We start from the raw sequence: 25,396 nt of genomic DNA, 5'->3' as shown, positions 1-25,396 counted from the left end.
GTCAACAACCCGACCTCTCTTGGTGTGACGAATCAACTTCCGGGGCACTAGTGGTCCAGGGAGGAATATCGCTTTCTAGACCATCAATCAGTCCCACACCTCTAGTACACCCGAAGGGGTCAGAACAGTGGACGGAACGTCAGGCTGGTTAGTTGCAACAGAGCGAAAAAACAATTGTGACCCACTGATAAAAGGGACTGTCCAGTCAAGGTTGTATACAAATATCTACTTTAGTATTAATACAACAGACAGTTCTAACACACTACAAAATACAACCCACCCTATAAAGGAAAACAGGGGACAGACAGTTTCACAAAGGAGAGGGATGCACTCTGGATACTGACAGGAGTGCAGTCGGTAAAGCAATCAGTCTGAACTGTTCAAGGTTATTTGGTTGCAGCAGCAAGGGAGCAAGAGGTCGTAAATGTCACTAAGGGCCTTCGGAGAAGGACCAGGGGGACAGAACCACAATGTAACTGGTGTTTGAGATGATCTTGGTACTCGACAGCATCGAGTGGCTTCCAGCATGCTTTGTAGCTCCGGCGACAGAGTTCAAGAGGGACGACAGATGCGGATATCAGTTGGCAGGCAGTTTGGTAAGCGAGGCTGGGCGGACGGCTGCAGGCTGCCCTACCCGGCGGCTCGGGGTGAAGAATCGTTGTCTGTGTGCTGGTTGGTGGATCTGGAACGCTGGTCGAGGGTTCTCAGACGGCTTTAGTGACTGCAGCGTGAGAACAGCCACAGTGGTGCAGCCGGTCGCAGTTTGAGAGCTCGACTGCTTCGAAAAAGTCCTTAAAAGATGGACGCTGGTTGATGCTTGTTGTGGCACTCCTCCGAGCTTCTTCTCAATGCTTGGGTCGACGTTTAAGGCGGCCGACCCAAAGCTGAGAAGAGTGTTTGCCGGCAACGGCCTTGTCCTTTGTTCAGAGACTCTCTGGCACTTCCCACCTAGGAAGCTTGCTGGCTTAACCTAGCAGGGCACGCTGTGTGCTGGCTGGGTACCGGTTCTGGTGCTGCTTGATGGATCCTCTGAGTCGGGTATCTCCCTCTGTTCCCTGGTAGATGTTTTGTTAGGTATTTTGCTTCCCTCTTGGAAATCCTGGACTTCCTTCACTGGCGGAAGCCGTGAGGCAGACTGTACCATCACCGAGGGTCCGAATGAGTCCTTCTTCGTACTCCTTTTGAAGTCGTCGGATGATCTGCTCAGTGAGGGGCTCAGCCCTCTTTTAAAGCCAAATGGGCCCCAGTGATTGGAGCATGCTAAGCCTACCTTAAAGACCCAATCCTGGGTCCCCACCACCAATCTTCTGTCATGCGTAAGGTCATGACCAGAGTGCTTTGCAACAGGAAAGGTAAGGGGTGACAACATGTACTACTAAGCCGCACCCATCTTCCTGTCTCCTGTGGATCAAAGTGGCTCTCTGGTTAATTGAGCTCGAGAACAGACTGTCTGCATCAAATCACATATATCTTCCCTCTGAAAGGGGGTGGCCCTGCAGCGGTTGCCTACTGTAAACAGTTGTTCCACACATGACATTCAATGGCCTTCATACAGAGGGGTGGGAGCTAGCTTCAAGCTGACACATTGCATATGAAAAAGGTGTTGGGGTTTCCTGCCCTGTGTTAGTTCTGTGAACAGGCCTCTTGGCAGGCCTGCTTCACTTAACTCTCATCAGTATGCGCTGCCATCAGAGAGAACCTAACAATAGGCAGGGCATATCGATGGAGCCTTTGCTATTTTAAGTAGGCTGACCAGGGCCGGAGGAAGGCGTTGCCTTCCCCCTTCAGAGATGCTTTGATGTACCCATGGCTGTCACATTGCAGCTAAATGTGACAGGAGGACCGCACCGGTAGACTGTGTCCCCCAGAGTGCACTTGACTATGTGTTTGTTGTGCAGTGTCCATTGGGAAATGTGTGCGGGATAGCCCCACACATTTCCAGGAGGTTTACCTACCAACATTCCATTTCTTTTTTAAAAGTATCAAACCAGCCCAGGCGGAGCGCACACTCCCCGTGCGGATGGTCTAATTCCTCACTCTTGGTCAGGTTCTTCAATTCCTACCAGTCAAGTGGTCTCTTCTGTCTGTGTCTGCACTTCATTTGCACAGCAAACAGGCATGTCTTTCCCATGGCAACAGTGTCTTCTCCAAGCTGCACACACAGACAGCCGTTTCTCAGGCTAAATGTTCTCTTCTGACCTCAGTGGCAGAGCCACACTAAGCAGATGGCTCTGCAAAGGCCCAGGGGCTACAGCAAAAAGCCTGAACAGGGCAAGGCCGCTTCATTTTTGGCAGTGGAGTGGAAGTAGAATTGCAGGGTCCGCCCTATGAGACAGGGTACAAGACGTGAATTACATAGGACCTTTTCACTTTTCCCAGAGTCCCCTGCAAAATCGGGTCTATTTTCAAGGACAAGTGCAATTATCACAAACAGTAGGTATGTGATGGCATGGAAATGTATCGAAATTGTAATGGTTTGGTCAACAGTTGGAACGCTCAGAGACAAATTGATTCACTTCTTGTCAATGTCCTGGCTGCACTGCAGAAACAGCTGGTCGTCCTGGTGGAGCATCACTTCACCTGTCCCCAAAGGAGCCCATTTCTCGATGCTGTCCTCGCTCCTGTGCAATCCTCCAATGGCTCTTTGCATTCTCAAGCCTCTCCCATGTTGCCTTGGCAGCGGCCTGCCCAATAATCTCTCAGGAGGGCGGGGTCACTTGCCAACAGGCCACCGATCATGCTAAGGGAAAGAGCGCACAGGTAGCAGCCTGCTCATTTGCATGTTTACTCCCAGAATCCTATGCATACCTTGCTACTATATTTGCTGTCAGTTTGGTGAGCGCAAGATGATACAGGTGTTCACCTCAACAAATCTCGGCACTGGAATCCAGGCGGTTTTATGAGTTTGACAAAGGATGCTCAGGATGGAGCTTGCTGGGATCAGTGCAAGTTAAATGGGAATCCATTCCCGTGGCGCACGGGCCTCTGGGTCAGGTGCTTTAGCTTTGCGCAGTGGTAGTATCGTAGCTCATGAGGTTTAACCGAGGCGCGATTATTGCTTATTGAAAACTTTACCCAATACCCCGCCATGACAGCTTGAAATATAGCTGGAATTGGTAATTTTTGACAGTCTCTACGGAGGCTGAACCGATTTGTTTGAAAAGGAGACAATGACGCTTTTACTCCACTGGAGAAGACCTAGCAAGAGGGGTGTGTTTTTCGGTACCCATCCCTTCTATTCTTTGTTCTCTCGTGGCCTACCCTCAACAAAGGGGTTTACTTCCAGAAGCTAGCGCATTCGTAAACTCCAAGCGGCGCAGCGAAGTCTATGGAACCGTGACCATGCAGCAGGTGCATTAAGCGCCTCAGTTGTCTCGCTGCCTTCCTGATCTCACGACATGAAAACCATGAGCTTTCAGAACCTAGCAGACAGTGACCTGTCTGCCTTCGATCCTCTTTGCCACATCTGCTCTTGCGAAAGTCATCAGATTGTTGGATGGTTACTCAGGGAGGTCTGGCTGCCACTGAAGCCAACCGCAGCAGAGGGGTCGCTTTACCTTTGGCCTTCGCTCACCATCTCAGTCTTCCCAAGAGAGGCAAAAGGGCATTTCTGTCCCCATGCATTCTATAGACACATATTCACGTGGAGTCAACAACCCGACCTCTCTTGGTGTGACGAATCAACTTCCGGGGCACTAGTGGTCCAGGGAGGAATATCGCTTTCTAGACCATCAATCAGTCCCACACCTCTAGTACACCGGAAGGGGTCCGAACAGTGGACGGAACGTCAGGCTGGTTAGTTGCAACAGAGCGAAAAAACAATTGTGACCCACTGATAAAAGGGACTGTCCAGTCAAGGTTGTATACAAATATCTACTTTAGTATTAATACAACAGACAGTTCTAACACACTACAAAATACAACCCACCCTATAAAGGAAAACAGGGGACAGACAGTTTCACAAAGGAGAGGGATGCACTCTGGATACTGACAGGAGTGCAGTCGGTAAAGCAATCAGTCTGAACTGTTCAAGGTTATTTGGTTGCAGCAGCAAGGGAGCAAGAGGTCGTAAATGCCACTAAGGGCCTTCGGAGAAGGACCAGGGGGACAGAACCACAATGTAACTGGTGTTTGAGATGATCTTGGTACTCGACAGCATCGAGTGGCTTCCAGCATGCTTTGTAGCTCCGGCGACAGAGTTCAAGAGGGACGACAGATGCGGATATCAATTGGCAGGCAGTTTGGTAAGCGAGGCTGGGCGGACGGCTGCAGGCTGCCCTACCCGGCGGCTCGGGGTGAAGAATCTTTGTCTGTGTGCTGGTTGGTGGATCTGGAACGCTGGTCGAGGGTTCTCAGACGGCTTTAGTGACTGCAGCGTGAGAACAGCCACAGTGGTGCAGCCGGTCGCAGTTTGAGAGCTCGACTGCTTCGAAAAAGTCCTTAAAAGATGGACGCTGGTTGATGCTTGTTGTGGCACTCCTCCGAGCTTCTTCTCAATGCTTGGGTCGACGTTTAAGGTGGCCGACCCAAAGCTGAGAAGAGTGTTTGCCGGCAACGGCCTTGTCCTTTGTTCAGAGACTCTCTGGCACTTCCCACCTAGGAAGCTTGCTGGCTTAACCTAGCAGGGCACGCTGTGTGCTGGCTGGGTACCGGTTCTGGTGCTGCTTGATGGATCCTCTGAGTCGGGTATCTCCCTCTGTTCCCTGGGAGATGTTTTGGGAGGTATTTTGCTTCCCTCTTGGAAATCCTGGACTTCCTTCACTGGCGGAAGCCGTGAGGCAGACTGTACCATCACCAAGGGTCCGAATGAGTCCTTCTTCGTACTCCTTTTGAAGTCGTCGGATGATCTGCTCAGTGAGGGGCTCAGCCCTCTTTTAAAGCCAAATGGGCCCCAGTGATTGGAGCATGCTAAGCCTACCTTAAAGACCCAATCCTGGGTCCCCACCACCAATCTTCTGTCATGCGTAAGGTCATGACCAGAGTGCTTTGCAACAGGAAAGGTAAGGGGTGACAACATGTACTACTAAGCCGCACCCATCTTCCTGTCTCCTGTGGATCAAAGTGGCTCTCTGGTTAATTGAGCTTGAGAACAGACTGTCTGCATCAAATCACATATATCTTCCCTCTGAAAGGGGGTGGCCCTGCAGCGGTTGCCTACTGTAAACAGTTGTTCCACACATGACATTCAATGGCCTTCATACAGAGGGGTGGGAGCTAGCTTCAAGCTGACACATTGCATATGAAAAAGGTGTTGGGGTTTCCTGCCCTGTGTTAGTTCTGTGAACAGGCCTCTTGGCAGGCCTGCTTCACTTAACTCTCATCAGTATGCGCTGCCATCAGAGAGAACCTAACAATAGGCAGGGCATATCGATGGAGCCTTTGCTATTTTAAGTAGGCTGACCAGGGCCGGAGGAAGGCGTTGCCTTCCCCCTTCAGAGATGCTTTGATGTACCCATGGCTGTCACATTGCAGCTAAATGTGACAGGAGGACCGCACCGGTAGACTGTGTCCCCCAGAGTGCACTTGACTATGTGTTTGTTGTGCAGTGTCCATTGGGAAATGTGTGCGGGATAGCCCCACACATTTCCAGGAGGTTTACCTACCAACATTCCATTTCTTTTTTAAAAGTATCAAACCAGCCCAGGCGGAGCGCACACTCCCCGTGCGGATGGTCTAATTCCTCACTCTTGGTCAGGTTCTTCAATTCCTACCAGTCAAGTGGTCTCTTCTGTCTGTGTCTGCACTTCATTTGCACAGCAAACAGGCATGTCTTTCCCATGGCAACAGTGTCTTCTCCAAGCTGCACACACAGACAGCCGTTTCTCAGGCTAAATGTTCTCTTCTGACCTCAGTGGCAGAGCCACACTAAGCAGATGGCTCTGCAAAGGCCCAGGGGCTACAGCAAAAAGCCTGAACAGGGCAAGGCCGCTTCATTTTTGGCAGTGGAGTGGAAGTAGAATTGCAGGGTCCGCCCTATGAGACAGGGTACAAGACGTGAATTACATAGGACCTTTTCACTTTTCCCAGAGTCCCCTGCAAAATCGGGTCTATTTTCAAGGACAAGTGCAATTATCACAAACAGTAGGTATGTGATGGCATGGAAATGTATCGAAATTGTAATGGTTTGGTCAACAGTTGGAACGCTCAGAGACAAATTGATTCACTTCTTGTCAATGTCCTGGCTGCACTGCAGAAACAGCTGGTCGTCCTGGTGGAGCATCACTTCACCTGTCCCCAAAGGAGCCCATTTCTCGATGCTGTCCTCGCTCCTGTGCAATCCTCCAATGGCTCTTTGCATTCTCAAGCCTCTCCCATGTTGCCTTGGCAGCGGCCTGCCCAATAATCTCTCAGGAGGGCGGGGTCACTTGCCAACAGGCCACCGATCATGCTAAGGGAAAGAGCGCACAGGTAGCAGCCTGCTCATTTGCATGTTTACTCCCAGAATCCTATGCATACCTTGCTACTATATTTGCTGTCAGTTTGGTGAGCGCAAGATGATACAGGTGTTCACCTCAACAAATCTCGGCACTGGAATCCAGGCGGTTTTATGAGTTTGACAAAGGATGCTCAGGATGGAGCTTGCTGGGATCAGTGCAAGTTAAATGGGAATCCATTCCCGGGGCGCACGGGCCTCTGGGTCAGGTGCTTTAGCTTTGCGCAGTGGCAGTATCGTAGCTCATGAGGTTTAACCGAGGCGCGATTATTGCTTATTGAAAACTTTACCCAATACCCCGCCATGACAGCTTGAAATATAGCTGGAATTGGTAATTTTTGACAGTCTCTACGGAGGCTGAACCGATTTGTTTGAAAAGGAGACAATGACGCTTTTACTCCACTGAAGAAGACCTAGCAAGAGGGGTGTGTTTTTCGGAACCCATCCCTTCTATTCTTTGTTCTCTCGTGGCCTACCCTCAACAAAGGGGTTTACTTCCAGAAGCTAGCGCATTCGTAAACTCCAAGCGGCGCAGCGAAGTCTATGGAACCGTGACCATGCAGCAGGTGCATTAAGCGCCTCAGTTGTCTCGCTGCCTTCCTGATCTCACGACATGAAAACCATGAGCTTTCAGAACCTAGCAGACAGTGACCTGTCTGCCTTCGATCCTCTTTGCCACATCTGCTCTTGCGAAAGTCATCAGATTGTTGGATGGTTACTCAGGGAGGTCTGGCTGCCACTGAAGCCAACCGCAGCAGAGGGGTCGCTTTACCTTTGGCCTTCGCTCACCATCTCAGTCTTCCCAAGAGAGGCAAAAGGGCATTTCTGTCCCCATGCATTCTATAGACACATATTCACGTGGAGTCAACAACCCGACCTCTCTTGGTGTGACGAATCAACTTCCGGGGCACTAGTGGTCCAGGGAGGAATATCGCTTTCTAGACCATCAATCAGTCCCACACCTCTAGTACACCGGAAGGGGTCCGAACAGTGGACAGAACGTCAGGCTGGTTAATTGCAACAGAGCGAAAAAACAATTGTGACCCACTGATAAAAGGGACTGTCCAGTCAAGGTTGTATACAAATATCTACTTTAGTATTAATACAACAGACAGTTCTAACACACTACAAAATACAACCCACCCTATAAAGGAAAACAGGGGACAGACAGTTTCACAAAGGAGAGGGATGCACTCTGGATACTGACAGGAGTGCAGTCGGTAAAGCAATCAGTCTGAACTGTTCAAGGTTATTTGGTTGCAGCAGCAAGGGAGCAAGAGGTCGTAAATGCCACTAAGGGCCTTCGGAGAAGGACCAGGGGGACAGAACCACAATGTAACTGGTGTTTGAGATGATCTTGGTACTCGACAGCATCGAGTGGCTTCCAGCATGCTTTGTAGCTCCGGCGACAGAGTTCAAGAGGGACGACAGATGCGGATATCAATTGGCAGGCAGTTTGGTAAGCGAGGCTGGGCGGACGGCTGCAGGCTGCCCTACCCGGCGGCTCGGGGTGAAGAATCTTTGTCTGTGTGCTGGTTGGTGGATCTGGAACGCTGGTCGAGGGTTCTCAGACGGCTTTAGTGACTGCAGCGTGAGAACAGCCACAGTGGTGCAGCCGGTCGCAGTTTGAGAGCTCGACTGCTTCGAAAAAGTCCTTAAAAGATGGACGCTGGTTGATGCTTGTTGTGGCACTCCTCCGAGCTTCTTCTCAATGCTTGGGTCGACGTTTAAGGCGGCCGACCCAAAGCTGAGAAGAGTGTTTGCCGGCAACGGCCTTGTCCTTTGTTCAGAGACTCTCTGGCACTTCCCACCTAGGAAGCTTGCTGGCTTAATCTAGCAGGGCACGCTGTGTGCTGGCTGGGTACCGGTTCTGGTGCTGCTTGATGGATCCTCTGAGTCGGGTATCTCCCTCTGTTCCCTGGGAGATGTTTTGGGAGGTATTTTGCTTCCCTCTTGGAAATCCTGGACTTCCTTCACTGGCGGAAGCCGTGAGGCAGACTGTACCATCACCAAGGGTCCGAATGAGTCCTTCTTCGTACTCCTTTTGAAGTCGTCGGATGATCTGCTCAGTGAGGGGCTCAGCCCTCTTTTAAAGCCAAATGGGCCCCAGTGATTGGAGCATGCTAAGCCTACCTTAAAGACCCAATCCTGGGTCCCCACCACCAATCTTCTGTCATGCGTAAGGTCATGACCAGAGTGCTTTGCAACAGGAAAGGTAAGGGGTGACAACATGTACTACTAAGCCGCACCCATCTTCCTGTCTCCTGTGGATCAAAGTGGCTCTCTGGTTAATTGAGCTTGAGAACAGACTGTCTGCATCAAATCACATATATCTTCCCTCTGAAAGGGGGTGGCCCTGCAGCGGTTGCCTACTGTAAACAGTTGTTCCACACATGACATTCAATGGCCTTCATACAGAGGGGTGGGAGCTAGCTTCAAGCTGACACATTGCATATGAAAAAGGTGTTGGGGTTTCCTGCCCTGTGTTAGTTCTGTGAACAGGCCTCTTGGCAGGCCTGCTTCACTTAACTCTCATCAGTATGCGCTGCCATCAGAGAGAACCTAACAATAGGCAGGGCATATCGATGGAGCCTTTGCTATTTTAAGTAGGCTGACCAGGGCCGGAGGAAGGCGTTGCCTTCCCCCTTCAGAGATGCTTTGATGTACCCATGGCTGTCACATTGCAGCTAAATGTGACAGGAGGACCGCACCGGTAGACTGTGTCCCCCAGAGTGCACTTGACTATGTGTTTGTTGTGCAGTGTCCATTGGGAAATGTGTGCGGGATAGCCCCACACATTTCCAGGAGGTTTACCTACCAACATTCCATTTCTTTTTTAAAAGTATCAAACCAGCCCAGGCGGAGCGCACACTCCCCGTGCGGATGGTCTAATTCCTCACTCTTGGTCAGGTTCTTCAATTCCTACCAGTCAAGTGGTCTCTTCTGTCTGTGTCTGCACTTCATTTGCACAGCAAACAGGCATGTCTTTCCCATGGCAACAGTGTCTTCTCCAAGCTGCACACACAGACAGCCGTTTCTCAGGCTAAATGTTCTCTTCTGACCTCAGTGGCAGAGCCACACTAAGCAGATGGCTCTGCAAAGGCCCAGGGGCTACAGCAAAAAGCCTGAACAGGGCAAGGCCGCTTCATTTTTGGCAGTGGAGTGGAAGTAGAATTGCAGGGTCCGCCCTATGAGACAGGGTACAAGACGTGAATTACATAGGACCTTTTCACTTTTCCCAGAGTCCCCTGCAAAATCGGGTCTATTTTCAAGGACAAGTGCAATTATCACAAACAGTAGGTATGTGATGGCATGGAAATGTATCGAAATTGTAATGGTTTGGTCAACAGTTGGAACGCTCAGAGACAAATTGATTCACTTCTTGTCAATGTCCTGGCTGCACTGCAGAAACAGCTGGTCGTCCTGGTGGAGCATCACTTCACCTGTCCCCAAAGGAGCCCATTTCTCGATGCTGTCCTCGCTCCTGTGCAATCCTCCAATGGCTCTTTGCATTCTCAAGCCTCTCCCATGTTGCCTTTGCAGCGGCCTGCCCAATAATCTCTCAGGAGGGCGGGGTCACTTGCCAACAGGCCACCGATCATGCTAAGGGAAAGAGCGCACAGGTAGCAGCCTGCTCATTTGCATGTTTACTCCCAGAATCCTATGCATACCTTGCTACTATATTTGCTGTCAGTTTGGTGAGCGCAAGATGATACAGGTGTTCACCTCAACAAATCTCGGCACTGGAATCCAGGCGGTTTTATGAGTTTGACAAAGGATGCTCAGGATGGAGCTTGCTGGGATCAGTGCAGGTTAAATGGGAATCCATTCCCGGGGCGCACGGGCCTCTGGGTCAGGTGCTTTAGCTTTGCGCAGTGGCAGTATCGTAGCTCATGAGGTTTAACCGAGGCGCGATTATTGCTTATTGAAAACTTTACCCAATACCCCGCCATGACAGCTTGAAATATAGCTGGAATTGGTAATTTTTGACAGTCTCTACGGAGGCTGAACCGATTTGTTTGAAAAGGAGACAATGACGCTTTTACTCCACTGGAGAAGACCTAGCAAGAGGGGTGTGTTTTTCGGAACCCATCCCTTCTATTCTTTGTTCTCTCGTGGCCTACCCTCAACAAAGGGGTTTACTTCCAGAAGCTAGCGCATTCGTAAACTCCAAGCGGCGCAGCGAAGTCTATGGAACCGTGACCATGCAGCAGGTGCATTAAGCGCCTCAGTTGTCTCGCTGCCTTCCTGATCTCACGACATGAAAACCATGAGCTTTCAGAACCTAGCAGACAGTGACCTGTCTGCCTTCGATCCTCTTTGCCACATCTGCTCTTGCGAAAGTCATCAGATTGTTGGATGGTTACTCAGGGAGGTCTGGCTGCCACTGAAGCCAACCGCAGCAGAGGGGTCGCTTTACCTTTGGCCTTCGCTCACCATCTCAGTCTTCCCAAGAGAGGCAAAAGGGCATTTCTGTCCCCATGCATTCTATAGACACATATTCACGTGGAGTCAACAACCCGACCTCTCTTGGTGTGACGAATCAACTTCCGGGGCACTAGTGGTCCAGGGAGGAATATCGCTTTCTAGACCATCAATCAGTCCCACACCTCTAGTACACCGGAAGGGGTCCGAACAGTGGACGGAACGTCAGGCTGGTTAGTTGCAACAGAGCGAAAAAACAATTGTGACCCACTGATAAAAGGGACTGTCCAGTCAAGGTTGTATACAAATATCTACTTTAGTATTAATACAACAGACAGTTCTAACACACTACAAAATACAACCCACCCTATAAAGGAAAACAGGGGACAGACAGTTTCACAAAGGAGAGGGATGCACTCTGGATACTGACAGGAGTGCAGTCGGTAAAGCAATCAGTCTGAACTGTTCAAGGTTATTTGGTTGCAGCAGCAAGGGAGCAAGAGGTCGTAAATGCCACTAAGGGCCTTCGGAGAAGGACCAGGGGGACAGAACCACAATGTAACTGGTGTTTGAGATGATCTTGGTACTCGACAGCATCGAGTGGCTTCCAGCATGCTTTGTAGCTCCGGCGACAGAGTTCAAGAGGGACGACAGATGCGGATATCAATTGGCAGGCAGTTTGGTAAGCGAGGCTGGGCGGACGGCTGCAGGCTGCCCTACCCGGCGGCTCGGGGTGAAGAATCTTTGTCTGTGTGCTGGTTGGTGGATCTGGAACGCTGGTCGAGGGTTCTCAGATGGCTTTAGTGACTGCAGCGTGAGAACAGCCACAGTGGTGCAGCCGGTCGCAGTTTGAGAGCTCGACTGCTTCGAAAAAGTCCTTAAAAGATGGACGCTGGTTGATGCTTGTTGTGGCACTCCTCCGAGCTTCTTCTCAATGCTTGGGTCGACGTTTAAGGCGGCCGACCCAAAGCTGAGAAGAGTGTTTGCCGGCAACGGCCTTGTCCTTTGTTCAGAGACTCTCTGGCACTTCCCACCTAGGAAGCTTGCTGGCTTAACCTAGCAGGGCACGCTGTGTGCTGGCTGGGTACCGGTTCTGGTGCTGCTTGATGGATCCTCTGAGTCGGGTATCTCCCTCTGTTCCCTGGGAGATGTTTTGGGAGGTATTTTGCTTCCCTCTTGGAAATCCTGGACTTCCTTCACTGGCGGAAGCCGTGAGGCAGACTGTACCATCACCAAGGGTCCGAATGAGTCCTTCTTCGTACTCCTTTTGAAGTCGTCGGATGATCTGCTCAGTGAGGGGCTCAGCCCTCTTTTAAAGCCAAATGGGCCCCAGTGATTGGAGCATGCTAAGCCTACCTTAAAGACCCAATCCTGGGTCCCCACCACCAATCTTCTGTCATGCGTAAGGTCATGACCAGAGTGCTTTGCAACAGGAAAGGTAAGGGGTGACAACATGTACTACTAAGCCGCACCCATCTTCCTGTCTCCTGTGGATCAAAGTGGCTCTCTGGTTAATTGAGCTTGAGAACAGACTGTCTGCATCAAATCACATATATCTTCCCTCTGAAAGGGGGTGGCCCTGCAGCGGTTGCCTACTGTAAACAGTTGTTCCACACATGACATTCAATGGCCTTCATACAGAGGGGTGGGAGCTAGCTTCAAGCTGACACATTGCATATGAAAAAGGTGTTGGGGTTTCCTGCCCTGTGTTAGTTCTGTGAACAGGCCTCTTGGCAGGCCTGCTTCACTTAACTCTCATCAGTATGCGCTGCCATCAGAGAGAACCTAACAATAGGCAGGGCATATCGATGGAGCCTTTGCTATTTTAAGTAGGCTGACCAGGGCCGGAGGAAGGCGTTGCCTTCCCCCTTCAGAGATGCTTTGATGTACCCATGGCTGTCACATTGCAGCTAAATGTGACAGGAGGACCGCACCGGTAGACTGTGTCCCCCAGAGTGCACTTGACTATGTGTTTGTTGTGCAGTGTCCATTGGGAAATGTGTGCGGGATAGCCCCACACATTTCCAGGAGGTTTACCTACCAACATTCCATTTCTTTTTTAAAAGTATCAAACCAGCCCAGGCGGAGCGCACACTCCCCGTGCGGATGGTCTAATTCCTCACTCTTGGTCAGGTTCTTCAATTCCTACCAGTCAAGTGGTCTCTTCTGTCTGTGTCTGCACTTCATTTGCACAGCAAACAGGCATGTCTTTCCCATGGCAACAGTGTCTTCTCCAAGCTGCACACACAGACAGCCGTTTCTCAGGCTAAATGTTCTCTTCTGACCTCAGTGGCAGAGCCACACTAAGCAGATGGCTCTGCAAAGGCCCAGGGGCTACAGCAAAAAGCCTGAACAGGGCAAGGCCGCTTCATTTTTGGCAGTGGAGTGGAAGTAGAATTGCCGGGTCCGCCCTATGAGACAGGGTACAAGACGTGAATTACATAGGACCTTTTCACTTTTCCCAGAGTCCCCTGCAAAATCGGGTCTATTTTCAAGGACAAGTGCAATTATCACAAACAGGTAGGTATGTGATGGCATGGAAATGTATCGAAATTGTAATGGTTTGGTCAACAGTTGGAACGCTCAGAGACAAATTGATTCACTTCTTGTCAATGTCCTGGCTGCACTGCAGAAACAGCTGGTCGTCCTGGTGGAGCATCACTTCACCTGTCCCCAAAGGAGCCCATTTCTCGATGCTGTCCTCGCTCCTGTGCAATCCTCCAATGGCTCTTTGCATTCTCAAGCCTCTCCCATGTTGCCTTGGCAGCGGCCTGCCCAATAATCTCTCAGGAGGGCGGGGTCACTTGCCAACAGGCCACCGATCATGCTAAGGGAAAGAGCGCACAGGTAGCAGCCTGCTCATTTGCATGTTTACTCCCAGAATCCTATGCATACCTTGCTACTATATTTGCTGTCAGTTTGGTGAGTGCAAGATGATACAGGTGTTCACCTCAACAAATCTCGGCACTGGAATCCAGGCGGTTTTATGAGTTTGACAAAGGATGCTCAGGATGGAGCTTGCTGGGATCAGTGCAAGTTAAATGGGAATCCATTCCCGGGGCGCACGGGCCTCTGGGTCAGGTGCTTTAGCTTTGCGCAGTGGCAGTATCGTAGTTTATGAGGTTTAACCGAGGCGCGATTATTGCTTATTGAAAACTTTACCCAATACCCCGCCATGACAGCTTGAAATATAGCTGGAATTGGTAATTTTTGACAGTCTCTACGGAGGCTGAACCGATTTGTTTGAAAAGGAGACAATGACGCTTTTACTCCACTGGAGAAGACCTAGCAAGAGGGGTGTGTTTTTCGGAACCCATCCCTTCTATTCTTTGTTCTCTCGTGGCCTGCCCTCAACAAAGGGGTTTACTTCCAGAAGCTAGCGCATTCGTAAACTCCAAGCGGCGCAGCGAAGTCTATGGAACCGTGACCATGCAGCAGGTGCATTAAGCGCCTCAGTTGTCTCGCTGCCTTCCTGATCTCACGACATGAAAACCATGAGCTTTCAGAACCTAGAAGACAGTGACCTGTCTGCCTTCGATCCACTTTGCCACATCTGCTCTTGCGAAAGTCATCAGATTGTTGGATGGTTACTCAGGGAGGTCTGGCTGCCACTGAAGCCAACCGCAGCAGAGGGGTCGCTTTACCTTTGGCCTTCGCTCACCATCTCAGTCTTCCCAAGAGAGGCAAAAGGGCATTTCTGTCCCCATGCATTCTATAGACACATATTCACGTGGAGTCAACAACCCGACCTCTCTTGGTGTGACGAATCAACTTCCGGGGCACTAGTGGTCCAGGGAGGAATATCGCTTTCTAGACCATCAATCAGTCCCACACCTCTAGTACACCCGAAGGGGTCCGAACAGTGGACGGAACGTCAGGCTGGTTAGTTGCAACAGAGCGAAAAAACAATTGTGACCCACTGATAAAAGGGACTGTCCAGTCAAGGTTGTATACAAATATCTACTTTAGTATTAATACAACAGACAGTTCTAACACACTACAAAATACAACCCACCCTATAAAGGAAAACAGGGGACAGACAGTTTCACAAAGGAGAGGGATGCACTCTGGATACTGACAGGAGTGCAGTCGGTAAAGCAATCAGTCTGAACTGTTCAAGGTTATTTGGTTGCAGCAGCAAGGGAGCAAGAGGTCGTAAATGTCACTAAGGGCCTTCGGAGAAGGACCAGGGGGACAGAACCACAATGTAACTGGTGTTTGAGATGATCTTGGTACTCGACAGCATCGAGTGGCTTCCAGCATGCTTTGTAGCTCCGGCGACAGAGTTCAAGAGGGACGACAGATGCGGATATCAGTTGGCAGGCAGTTTGGTAAGCGAGGCTGGGCGGACGGCTGCAGGCTGCCCTACCCGGCGGCTCGGGGTGAAGAATCGTTGTCTGTGTGCTGGTTGGTGGATCTGGAACGCTGGTCGAGGGTTCTCAGACGGCTTTAGTGACTGCAGCGTGAGAACAGCCACAGTGGTGCAGCCGGTCGCAGTTTGAGAGCTCGACTGCTTCGAAAAAGTCCTTAAAAGATGGACGCTGGTTGATGCTTGTTGTGGCACTCCTCCGAGCTTCTTCTCAATGCTTGGGTCGACGTTTAAGGCGGCCGACCCAAAGCTGAGAAGAGTGTTTGCCGGCAACGGCCTTGTCCTTTGTTCAGAGACTCTCTGGCACTTCCCACCTAGGAAGCTTGCTGGCTTAACCTAGCAGGGCACGCTGTGTGCTGGCTGGGTACCGGTTCTGGTGCTGCTTGATGGATCCTCTGAGTCGGGTATCTCCCTCTGTTCCCTGGGAGATGTTTTGGGAGGTATTTTGCTTCCCTCTTGGAAATCCTGGACTTCCTTCACTGGCGGAAGCCGTGAGGCAGACTGTACCATCACCGAGGGTCCGAATGAGTCCTTCTTCGTACTCCTTTTGAAGTCGTCGGATGATCTGCTCAGTGAGGGGCTCAGCCCTCTTTTAAAGCCAAATGGGCCCCAGTGATTGGAGCATGCTAAGCCTACCTTAAAGACCCAATCCTGGGTCCCCACCACCAATCTTCTGTCATGCGTAAGGTCATGACCAGAGTGCTTTGCAACAGGAAAGGTAAGGGGTGACAACATGTACTACTAAGCCGCACCCATCTTCCTGTCTCCTGTGGATCAAAGTGGCTCTCTGGTTAATTGAGCTCGAGAACAGACTGTCTGCATCAAATCACATATATCTTCCCTCTGAAAGGGGGTGGCCCTGCAGCGGTTGCCTACTGTAAACAGTTGTTCCACACATGACATTCAATGGCCTTCATACAGAGGGGTGGGAGCTAGCTTCAAGCTGACACATTGCATATGAAAAAGGTGTTGGGGTTTCCTGCCCTGTGTTAGTTCTGTGAACAGGCCTCTTGGCAGGCCTGCTTCACTTAACTCTCATCAGTATGCGCTGCCATCAGAGAGAACCTAACAATAGGCAGGGCATATCGATGGAGCCTTTGCTATTTTAAGTAGGCTGACCAGGGCCGGAGGAAGGCGTTGCCTTCCCCCTTCAGAGATGCTTTGATGTACCCATGGCTGTCACATTGCAGCTAAATGTGACAGGAGGACCGCACCGGTAGACTGTGTCCCCCAGAGTGCACTTGACTATGTGTTTGTTGTGCAGTGTCCATTGGGAAATGTGTGCGGGATAGCCCCACACATTTCCAGGAGGTTTACCTACCAACATTCCATTTCTTTTTTAAAAGTATCAAACCAGCCCAGGCGGAGCGCACACTCCCCGTGCGGATGGTCTAATTCCTCACTCTTGGTCAGGTTCTTCAATTCCTACCAGTCAAGTGGTCTCTTCTGTCTGTGTCTGCACTTCATTTGCACAGCAAACAGGCATGTCTTTCCCATGGCAACAGTGTCTTCTCCAAGCTGCACACACAGACAGCCGTTTCTCAGGCTAAATGTTCTCTTCTGACCTCAGTGGCAGAGCCACACTAAGCAGATGGCTCTGCAAAGGCCCAGGGGCTACAGCAAAAAGCCTGAACAGGGCAAGGCCGCTTCATTTTTGGCAGTGGAGTGGAAGTAGAATTGCAGGGTCCGCCCTATGAGACAGGGTACAAGACGTGAATTACATAGGACCTTTTCACTTTTCCCAGAGTCCCCTGCAAAATCGGGTCTATTTTCAAGGACAAGTGCAATTATCACAAACAGTAGGTATGTGATGGCATGGAAATGTATCGAAATTGTAATGGTTTGGTCAACAGTTGGAACGCTCAGAGACAAATTGATTCACTTCTTGTCAATGTCCTGGCTGCACTGCAGAAACAGCTGGTCGTCCTGGTGGAGCATCACTTCACCTGTCCCCAAAGGAGCCCATTTCTCGATGCTGTCCTCGCTCCTGTGCAATCCTCCAATGGCTCTTTGCATTCTCAAGCCTCTCCCATGTTGCCTTGGCAGCGGCCTGCCCAATAATCTCTCAGGAGGGCGGGGTCACTTGCCAACAGGCCACCGATCATGCTAAGGGAAAGAGCGCACAGGTAGCAGCCTGCTCATTTGCATGTTTACTCCCAGAATCCTATGCATACCTTGCTACTATATTTGCTGTCAGTTTGGTGAGCGCAAGATGATACAGGTGTTCACCTCAACAAATCTCGGCACTGGAATCCAGGCGGTTTTATGAGTTTGACAAAGGATGCTCAGGATGGAGCTTGCTGGGATCAGTGCAAGTTAAATGGGAATCCATTCCCGTGGCGCACGGGCCTCTGGGTCAGGTGCTTTAGCTTTGCGCAGTGGCAGTATCGTAGCTCATGAGGTTTAACCGAGGCGCGATTATTGCTTATTGAAAACTTTACCCAATACCCCGCCATGACTGCTTGAAATATAGCTGGAATTGGTAATTTTTGACAGTCTCTACGGAGGCTGAACCGATTTGTTTGAAAAGGAGACAATGACGCTTTTACTCCACTGGAGAAGACCTAGCAAGAGGGGTGTGTTTTTCGGAACCCATCCCTTCTATTCTTTGTTCTCTCGTGGCCTACCCTCAACAAAGGGGTTTACTTCCAGAAGCTAGCGCATTCGTAAACTCCAAGCGGCGCAGCGAAGTCTATGGAACCGTGACCATGCAGCAGGTGCATTAAGCGCCTCAGTTGTCTCGCTGCCTTCCTGATCTCACGACATGAAAACCATGAGCTTTCAGAACCTAGCAGACAGTGACCTGTCTGCCTTCGATCCTCTTTGCCACATCTGCTCTTGCGAAAGTCATCAGATTGTTGGATGGTTACTCAGGGAGGTCTGGCTGCCACTGAAGCCAACCGCAGCAGAGGGGTCGCTTTACCTTTGGCCTTCGCTCACCATCTCAGTCTTCCCAAGAGAGGCAAAAGGGCATTTCTGTCCCCATGCATTCTATAGACACATATTCACGTGGAGTCAACAACCCGACCTCTCTTGGTGTGACGAATCAACTTCCGGGGCACTAGTGGTCCAGGGAGGAATATCGCTTTCTAGACCATCAATCAGTCCCACACCTCTAGTACACCGGAAGGGGTCCGAACAGTGGACGGAACGTCAGGCTGGTTAGTTGCAACAGAGCGAAAAAACAATTGTGACCCACTGATAAAAGGGACTGTCCAGTCAAGGTTGTATACAAATATCTACTTTAGTATTAATACAACAGACAGTTCTAACACACTACAAAATACAACCCACCCTATAAAGGAAAACAGGGGACAGACAGTTTCACAAAGGAGAGGGATGCACTCTGGATACTGACAGGAGTGCAGTCGGTAAAGCAATCAGTCTGAACTGTTCAAGGTTATTTGGTTGCAGCAGCAAGGGAGCAAAAGGTCGTAAATGCCACTAAGGGCCTTCGGAGAAGGACCAGGGGGACAGAACCACAATGTAACTGGTGTTTGAGATGATCTTGGTACTCGACAGCATCGAGTGGCTTCCAGCATGCTTTGTAGCTCCGGCGACAGAGTTCAAGAGGGACGACAGATGCGGATATCAATTGGCAGGCAGTTTGGTAAGCGAGGCTGGGCGGACGGCTGCAGGCTGCCCTACCCGGCGGCTCGGGGTGAAGAATCTTTGTCTGTGTGCTGGTTGGTGGATCTGGAACGCTGGTCGAGGGTTCTCAGAGGGCTTTAGTGACTGCAGCGTGAGAACAGCCACAGTGGTGCAGCCGGTCGCAGTTTGAGAGCTCGACTGCTTCGAAAAAGTCCTTAAAAGATGGACGCTGGTTGATGCTTGTTGTGGCACTCCTCCGAGCTTCTTCTCAATGCTTGGGTCGACGTTTAAGGCGGCCGACCCAAAGCTGAGAAGAGTGTTTGCCGGCAACGGCCTTGTCCTTTGTTCAGAGACTCTCTGGCACTTCCCACCTAGGATGCTTGCTGGCTTAACCTAGCAGGGCACGCTGTGTGCTGGCTGGGTACCGGTTCTGGTGCTGCTTGATGGATCCTCTGAGTCGGGTATCTCCCTCTGTTCCCTGGGAGATGTTTTGGGAGGTATTTTGCTTCCCTCTTGGAAATCCTGGACTTCCTTCACTGGCGGAAGCCGTGAGGCAGACTGTACCATCACCGAGGGTCCGAATGAGTCCTTCTTCGTACTCCTTTTGAAGTCGTCGGATGATCTGCTCAGTGAGGGGCTCAGCCCTCTTTTAAAGCCAAATGGGCCCCAGTGATTGGAGCATGCTAAGCCTACCTTAAAGACCCAATCCTGGGTCCCCACCACCAATCTTCTGTCATGCGTAAGGTCATGACCAGAGTGCTTTGCAACAGGAAAGGTAAGGGGTGACAACATGTACTACTAAGCCGCACCCATCTTCCTGTCTCCTGTGGATCAAAGTGGCTCTCTGGTTAATTGAGCTCGAGAACAGACTGTCTGCATCAAATCACATATATCTTCCCTCTGAAAGGGGGTGGCCCTGCAGCGGTTGCCTACTGTAAACAGTTGTTCCACACATGACATTCAATGGCCTTCATACAGAGGGGTGGGAGCTAGCTTCAAGCTGACACATTGCATATGAAAAAGGTGTTGGGGTTTCCTGCCCTGTGTTAGTTCTGTGAACAGGCCTCTTGGCAGGCCTGCTTCACTTAACTCTCATCAGTATGCGCTGCCATCAGAGAGAACCTAACAATAGGCAGGGCATATCGATGGAGCCTTTGCTATTTTAAGTAGGCTGACCAGGGCCGGAGGAAGGCGTTGCCTTCCCCCTTCAGAGATGCTTTGATGTACCCATGGCTGTCACATTGCAGCTAAATGTGACAGGAGGACCGCACCGGTAGACTGTGTCCCCCAGAGTGCACTTGACTATCTGTTTGTTGTGCAGTGTCCATTGGGAAATGTGTGCGGAATAGCCCCACACATTTCCAGGAGGTTTACCTACCAACATTCCATTTCTTTTTTAAAAGTATCAAACCAGCCCAGGCGGAGCGCACACTCCCCGTGCGGATGGTCTAATTCCTCACTCTTGGTCAGGTTCTTCAATTCCTACCAGTCAAGTGGTCTCTTCTGTCTGTGTCTGCACTTCATTTGCACAGCAAACAGGCATGTCTTTCCCATGGCAACAGTGTCTTCTCCAAGCTGCACACACAGACAGCCGTTTCTCAGGCTAAATGTTCTCTTCTGACCTCAGTGGCAGAGCCACACTAAGCAGATGGCTCTGCAAAGGCCCAGGGGCTACAGCAAAAAGCCTGAACAGGGCAAGGCCGCTTCATTTTTGGCAGTGGAGTGGAAGTAGAATTGCAGGGTCCGCCCTATGAGACAGAGTACAAGACGTGAATTACATAGGACCTTTTCACTTTTCCCAGAGTCCCCTGCAAAATCGGGTCTATTTTCAAGGACAAGTGCAATTATCACAAACAGGTAGGTATGTGATGGCATGGAAATGTATCGAAATTGTAATGGTTTGGTCAACAGTTGGAACGCTCAGAGACAAATTGATTCACTTCTTGTCAATGTCCTGGCTGCACTGCAGAAACAGCTGGTCGTCCTGGTGGAGCATCACTTCACCTGTCCCCAAAGGAGCCCATTTCTCGATGCTGTCCTCGCTCCTGTGCAATCCTCCAATGGCTCTTTGCATTCTCAAGCCTCTCCCATGTTGCCTTGGCAGCGGCCTGCCCAATAATCTCTCAGGAGGGCGGGGTCACTTGCCAACAGGCCACCGATCATGCTAAGGGAAAGAGCGCACAGGTAGCAGCCTGCTCATTTGCATGTTTACTCCCAGAATCCTATGCATACCTTGCTACTATATTTGCTGTCAGTTTGGTGAGCGTAAGATGATACAGGTGTTCACCTCAACAAATCTCGGCACTGGAATCCAGGCGGTTTTATGAGTTTGACAAAGGATGCTCAGGATGGAGCTTGCTGGGATCAGTGCAAGTTAAATGGGAATCCATTCCCGGGGCGCACGGGCCTCTGGGTCAGGTGCTTTAGCTTTGCGCAGTGGCAGTATCGTAGCTCATGAGGTTTAACCGAGGCGCGATTATTGCTTATTGAAAACTTTACCCAATACCCCGCCATGACAGCTTGAAATATAGCTGGAATTGGTAATTTTTGACAGTCTCTACGGAGGCTGAACCGATTTGTTTGAAAAGGAGACAATGACGCTTTTACTCCACTGGAGAAGACCTAGCAAGAGGGGTGTGTTTTTCGGAACCCATCCCTTCTATTCTTTGTTCTCTCGTGGCCTACCCTCAACAAAGGGGTTTACTTCCAGAAGCTAGCGCATTCGTAAACTCCAAGCGGCGCAGCGAAGTCTATGGAACCGTGACCATGCAGCAGGTGCATTAAGCGCCTCAGTTGTCTCGCTGCCTTCCTGATCTCACGACATGAAAACCATGAGCTTTCAGAACCTAGCAGACAGTGACCTGTCTGCCTTCGATCCTCTTTGCCACATCTGCTCTTGCGAAAGTCATCAGATTGTTGGATGGTTACTCAGGGAGGTCTGGCTGCCACTGAAGCCAACCGCAGCAGAGGGGTCGCTTTACCTTTGGCCTTCGCTCACCATCTCAGTCTTCCCAAGAGAGGCAAAAGGGCATTTCTGTCCCCATGCATTCTATAGACACATATTCACGTGGAGTCAACAACCCGACCTCTCTTGGTGTGACGAATCAACTTCCGGGGCACTAGTGGTCCAGGGAGGAATATCGCTTTCTAGACCATCAATCAGTCCCACACCTCTAGTACACCGGAAGGGGTCCGAACAGTGGACGGAACGTCAGGCTGGTTAGTTGCAACAGAGCGAAAAAACAATTGTGACCCACTGATAAAAGGGACTGTCCAGTCAAGGTTGTATACAAATATCTACTTTAGTATTAATACAACAGACAGTTCTAACACACTACAAAATACAACCCACCCTATAAAGGAAAACAGGGGACAGACAGTTTCACAAAGGAGAGGGATGCACTCTGGATACTGACAGGAGTGCAGTCGGTAAAGCAATCAGTCTGAACTGTTCAAGGTTATTTGGTTGCAGCAGCAAGGGAGCAAGAGGTCGTAAATGTCACTAAGGGCCTTCGGAGAAGGACCAGGGGGACAGAACCACAATGTAACTGGTGTTTGAGATGATCTTGGTACTCGACAGCATCGAGTGGCTTCCAGCATGCTTTGTAGCTCCGGCGACAGAGTTCAAGAGGGACGACAGATGCGGATATCAGTTGGCAGGCAGTTTGGTAAGCGAGGCTGGGCGGACGGCTGCAGGCTGCCCTACCCGGCGGCTCGGGGTGAAGAATCGTTGTCTGTGTGCTGGTTGGTGGATCTGGAACGCTGGTCGAGGGTTCTCAGACGGCTTTAGTGACTGCAGCGTGAGAACAGCCACAGTGGTGCAGCCGGTCGCAGTTTGAGAGCTCGACTGCTTCGAAAAAGTCCTTAAAAGATGGACGCTGGTTGATGCTTGTTGTGGCACTCCTCCGAGCTTCTTCTCAATGCTCGGGTCGACGTTTAAGGCGGCCGACCCAAAGCTGAGAAGAGTGTTTGCCGGCAACGGCCTTGTCCTTTGTTCAGAGACTCTCTGGCACTTCCCACCTAGGAAGCTTGCTGGCTTAACCTAGCAGGGCACGCTGTGTGCTGGCTGGGTACCGGTTCTGGTGCTGCTTGATGGATCCTCTGAGTCGGGTATCTCCCTCTGTTCCCTGGGAGATGTTTTGGGAGGTATTTTGCTTCCCTCTTGGAAATCCTGGACTTCCTTCACTGGCGGAAGCCGTGAGGCAGACTGTACCATCACCGAGGGTCCGAATGAGTCCTTCTTCGTACTCCTTTTGAAGTCGTCGGATGATCTGCTCAGTGAGGGGCTCAGCCCTCTTTTAAAGCCAAATGGGCCCCAGTGATTGGAGCATGCTAAGCCTACCTTAAAGACCCAATCCTGGGTCCCCACCACCAATCTTCTGTCATGCGTAAGGTCATGACCAGAGTGCTTTGCAACAGGAAAGGTAAGGGGTGACAACATGTACTACTAAGCCGCACCCATCTTCCTGTCTCCTGTGGATCAAAGTGGCTCTCTGGTTAATTGAGCTCGAGAACAGACTGTCTGCATTAAATCACATATATCTTCCCTCTGAAAGGGGGTGGCCCTGCAGCGGTTGCCTACTGTAAACAGTTGTTCCACACATGACATTCAATGGCCTTCATACAGAGGGGTGGGAGCTAGCTTCAAGCTGACACATTGCATATGAAAAAGGTGTTGCGGTTTCCTGCCCTGTGTTAGTTCTGTGAACAGGCCTCTTGGCAGGCCTGCTTCACTTAACTCTCATCAGTATGCGCTGCCATCAGAGAGAACCTAACAATAGGCAGGGCATATCGATGGAGCCTTTGCTATTTTAAGTAGGCTGACCAGGGCCGGAGGAAGGCGTTGCCTTCCCCCTTCAGAGATGCTTTGATGTACCCATGGCTGTCACATTGCAGCTAAATGTGACAGGAGGACCGCACCGGTAGACTGTGTCCCCCAGAGTGCACTTGACTATGTGTTTGTTGTGCAGTGTCCATTGGGAAATGTGTGTGGAATAGCCCCACACATTTCCAGGAGGTTTACCTACCAACATTCCATTTCTTTTTTAAAAGTATCAAACCAGCCCAGGCGGAGCGCACACTCCCCGTGCGGATGGTCTAATTCCTCACTCTTGGTCAGGTTCTTCAATTCCTACCAGTCAAGTGGTCTCTTCTGTCTGTGTCTGCACTTCATTTGCACAGCAAACAGGCATGTCTTTCCCATGGCAACAGTGTCTTCTCCAAGCTGCACACACAGACAGCCGTTTCTCAGGCTAAATGTTCTCTTCTGACCTCAGTGGCAGAGCCACACTAAGCAGATGGCTCTGCAAAGGCCCAGGGGCTACAGCAAAAAGCCTGAACAGGGCAAGGCCGCTTCATTTTTGGCAGTGGAGTGGAAGTAGAATTGCAGGGTCCGCCCTATGAGACAGGGTACAAGACGTGAATTACATAGGACCTTTTCACTTTTCCCAGAGTCCCCTGCAAAATCGGGTCTATTTTCAAGGACAAGTGCAATTATCACAAACAGGTAGGTATGTGATGGCATGGAAATGTATCGAAATTGTAATGGTTTGGTCAACAGTTGGAACGCTCAGAGACAAATTGATTCACTTCTTGTCAATGTCCTGGCTGCACTGCAGAAACAGCTGGTCGTCCTGGTGGAGCATCACTTCACCTGTCCCCAAAGGAGCCCATTTCTCGATGCTGTCCTCGCTCCTGTGCAATCCTCCAATGGCTCTTTGCATTCTCAAGCCTCTCCCATGTTGCCTTGGCAGCGGCCTGCCCAATAATCTCTCAGGAGGGCGGGGTCACTTGCCAACAGGCCACCGATCATGCTAAGGGAAAGAGCGCACAGGTAGCAGCCTGCTCATTTGCATGTTTACTCCCAGAATCCTATGCATACCTTGCTACTATATTTGCGGTCAGTTTGGTGAGCGCAAGATGATACAGGTGTTCACCTCAACAAATCTCGGCACTGGAATCCAGGCGGTTTTATGAGTTTGACAAAGGATGCTCAGGATGGAGCTTGCTGGGATCAGTGCAAGTTAAATGGGAATCCATTCCCGTGGCGCACGGGCCTCTGGGTCAGGTGCTTTAGCTTTGCGCAGTGGCAGTATCGTAGCTCATGAGGTTTAACCGAGGCGCGATTATTGCTTATTGAAAACTTTACCCAATACCCCGCCATGACAGCTTGAAATATAGCTGGAATTGGTAATTTTTGACAGTCTCTACGGAGGCTGAACCGATTTGTTTGAAAAGGAGACAATGACGCTTTTACTCCACTGGAGAAGACCTAGCAAGAGGGGTGTGTTTTTCGGAACCCATCCCTTCTATTCTTTGTTCTCTCGTGGCCTACCCTCAACAAAGGGGTTTACTTCCAGAAGCTAGCGCATTCGTAAACTCCAAGCGGCGCAGCGAAGTCTATGGAACCGTGACCATGCAGCAGGTGCATTAAGCGCCTCAGTTGTCTCGCTGCCTTCCTGATCTCACGACATGAAAACCATGAGCTTTCAGAACCTAGCAGACAGTGACCTGTCTGCCTTCGATCCTCTTTGCCACATCTGCTCTTGCGAAAGTCATCAGATTGTTGGATGGTTACT

At 50.6% G+C, this 25,396-nt stretch overlaps 7 non-coding genes across 7 annotated transcripts; all 7 read left to right on the top strand.

The window, feature by feature from the left end:
* The first annotated feature begins 3,001 nt into the window (after positions 1-3,001).
* LOC138496622 (U4 spliceosomal RNA) lies at positions 3,002-3,142 on the top strand. Its single transcript, XR_011278117.1, has one exon. It is a non-coding gene; the product is annotated as a U4 spliceosomal RNA (small nuclear RNA).
* A 3,507-nt stretch (positions 3,143-6,649) lies between these two features.
* On the top strand, positions 6,650-6,790 carry LOC138496578 (U4 spliceosomal RNA). The gene has a single exon (XR_011278077.1). It is a non-coding gene; the product is annotated as a U4 spliceosomal RNA (small nuclear RNA).
* A 3,507-nt stretch (positions 6,791-10,297) lies between these two features.
* On the top strand, positions 10,298-10,438 carry LOC138496577 (U4 spliceosomal RNA). Its single transcript, XR_011278076.1, has one exon. It is a non-coding gene; the product is annotated as a U4 spliceosomal RNA (small nuclear RNA).
* Positions 10,439-13,946: 3,508 nt separating this feature from the next.
* LOC138496644 (U4 spliceosomal RNA) lies at positions 13,947-14,087 on the top strand. The gene has a single exon (XR_011278137.1). It is a non-coding gene; the product is annotated as a U4 spliceosomal RNA (small nuclear RNA).
* Positions 14,088-17,594: 3,507 nt separating this feature from the next.
* Positions 17,595-17,735, top strand: LOC138496662 (U4 spliceosomal RNA). Its single transcript, XR_011278153.1, has one exon. It is a non-coding gene; the product is annotated as a U4 spliceosomal RNA (small nuclear RNA).
* A 3,508-nt stretch (positions 17,736-21,243) lies between these two features.
* Positions 21,244-21,384, top strand: LOC138496576 (U4 spliceosomal RNA). The gene has a single exon (XR_011278075.1). It is a non-coding gene; the product is annotated as a U4 spliceosomal RNA (small nuclear RNA).
* Positions 21,385-24,892: 3,508 nt separating this feature from the next.
* LOC138496575 (U4 spliceosomal RNA) lies at positions 24,893-25,033 on the top strand. Its single transcript, XR_011278074.1, has one exon. It is a non-coding gene; the product is annotated as a U4 spliceosomal RNA (small nuclear RNA).
* The last annotated feature ends 363 nt before the right edge of the window (positions 25,034-25,396 follow it).

Source organism: Ambystoma mexicanum, chromosome 10 (assembly GCF_040938575.1).
Source record: "Ambystoma mexicanum isolate Mex_15411 chromosome 10, UKY_AmexF1_1, whole genome shotgun sequence".
NCBI lineage: Eukaryota > Metazoa > Chordata > Amphibia > Caudata > Ambystomatidae > Ambystoma > Ambystoma mexicanum.
Note: the sequence above shows the minus strand (reverse complement) of the source record. Positions and strands in the feature narration are given on the sequence as shown.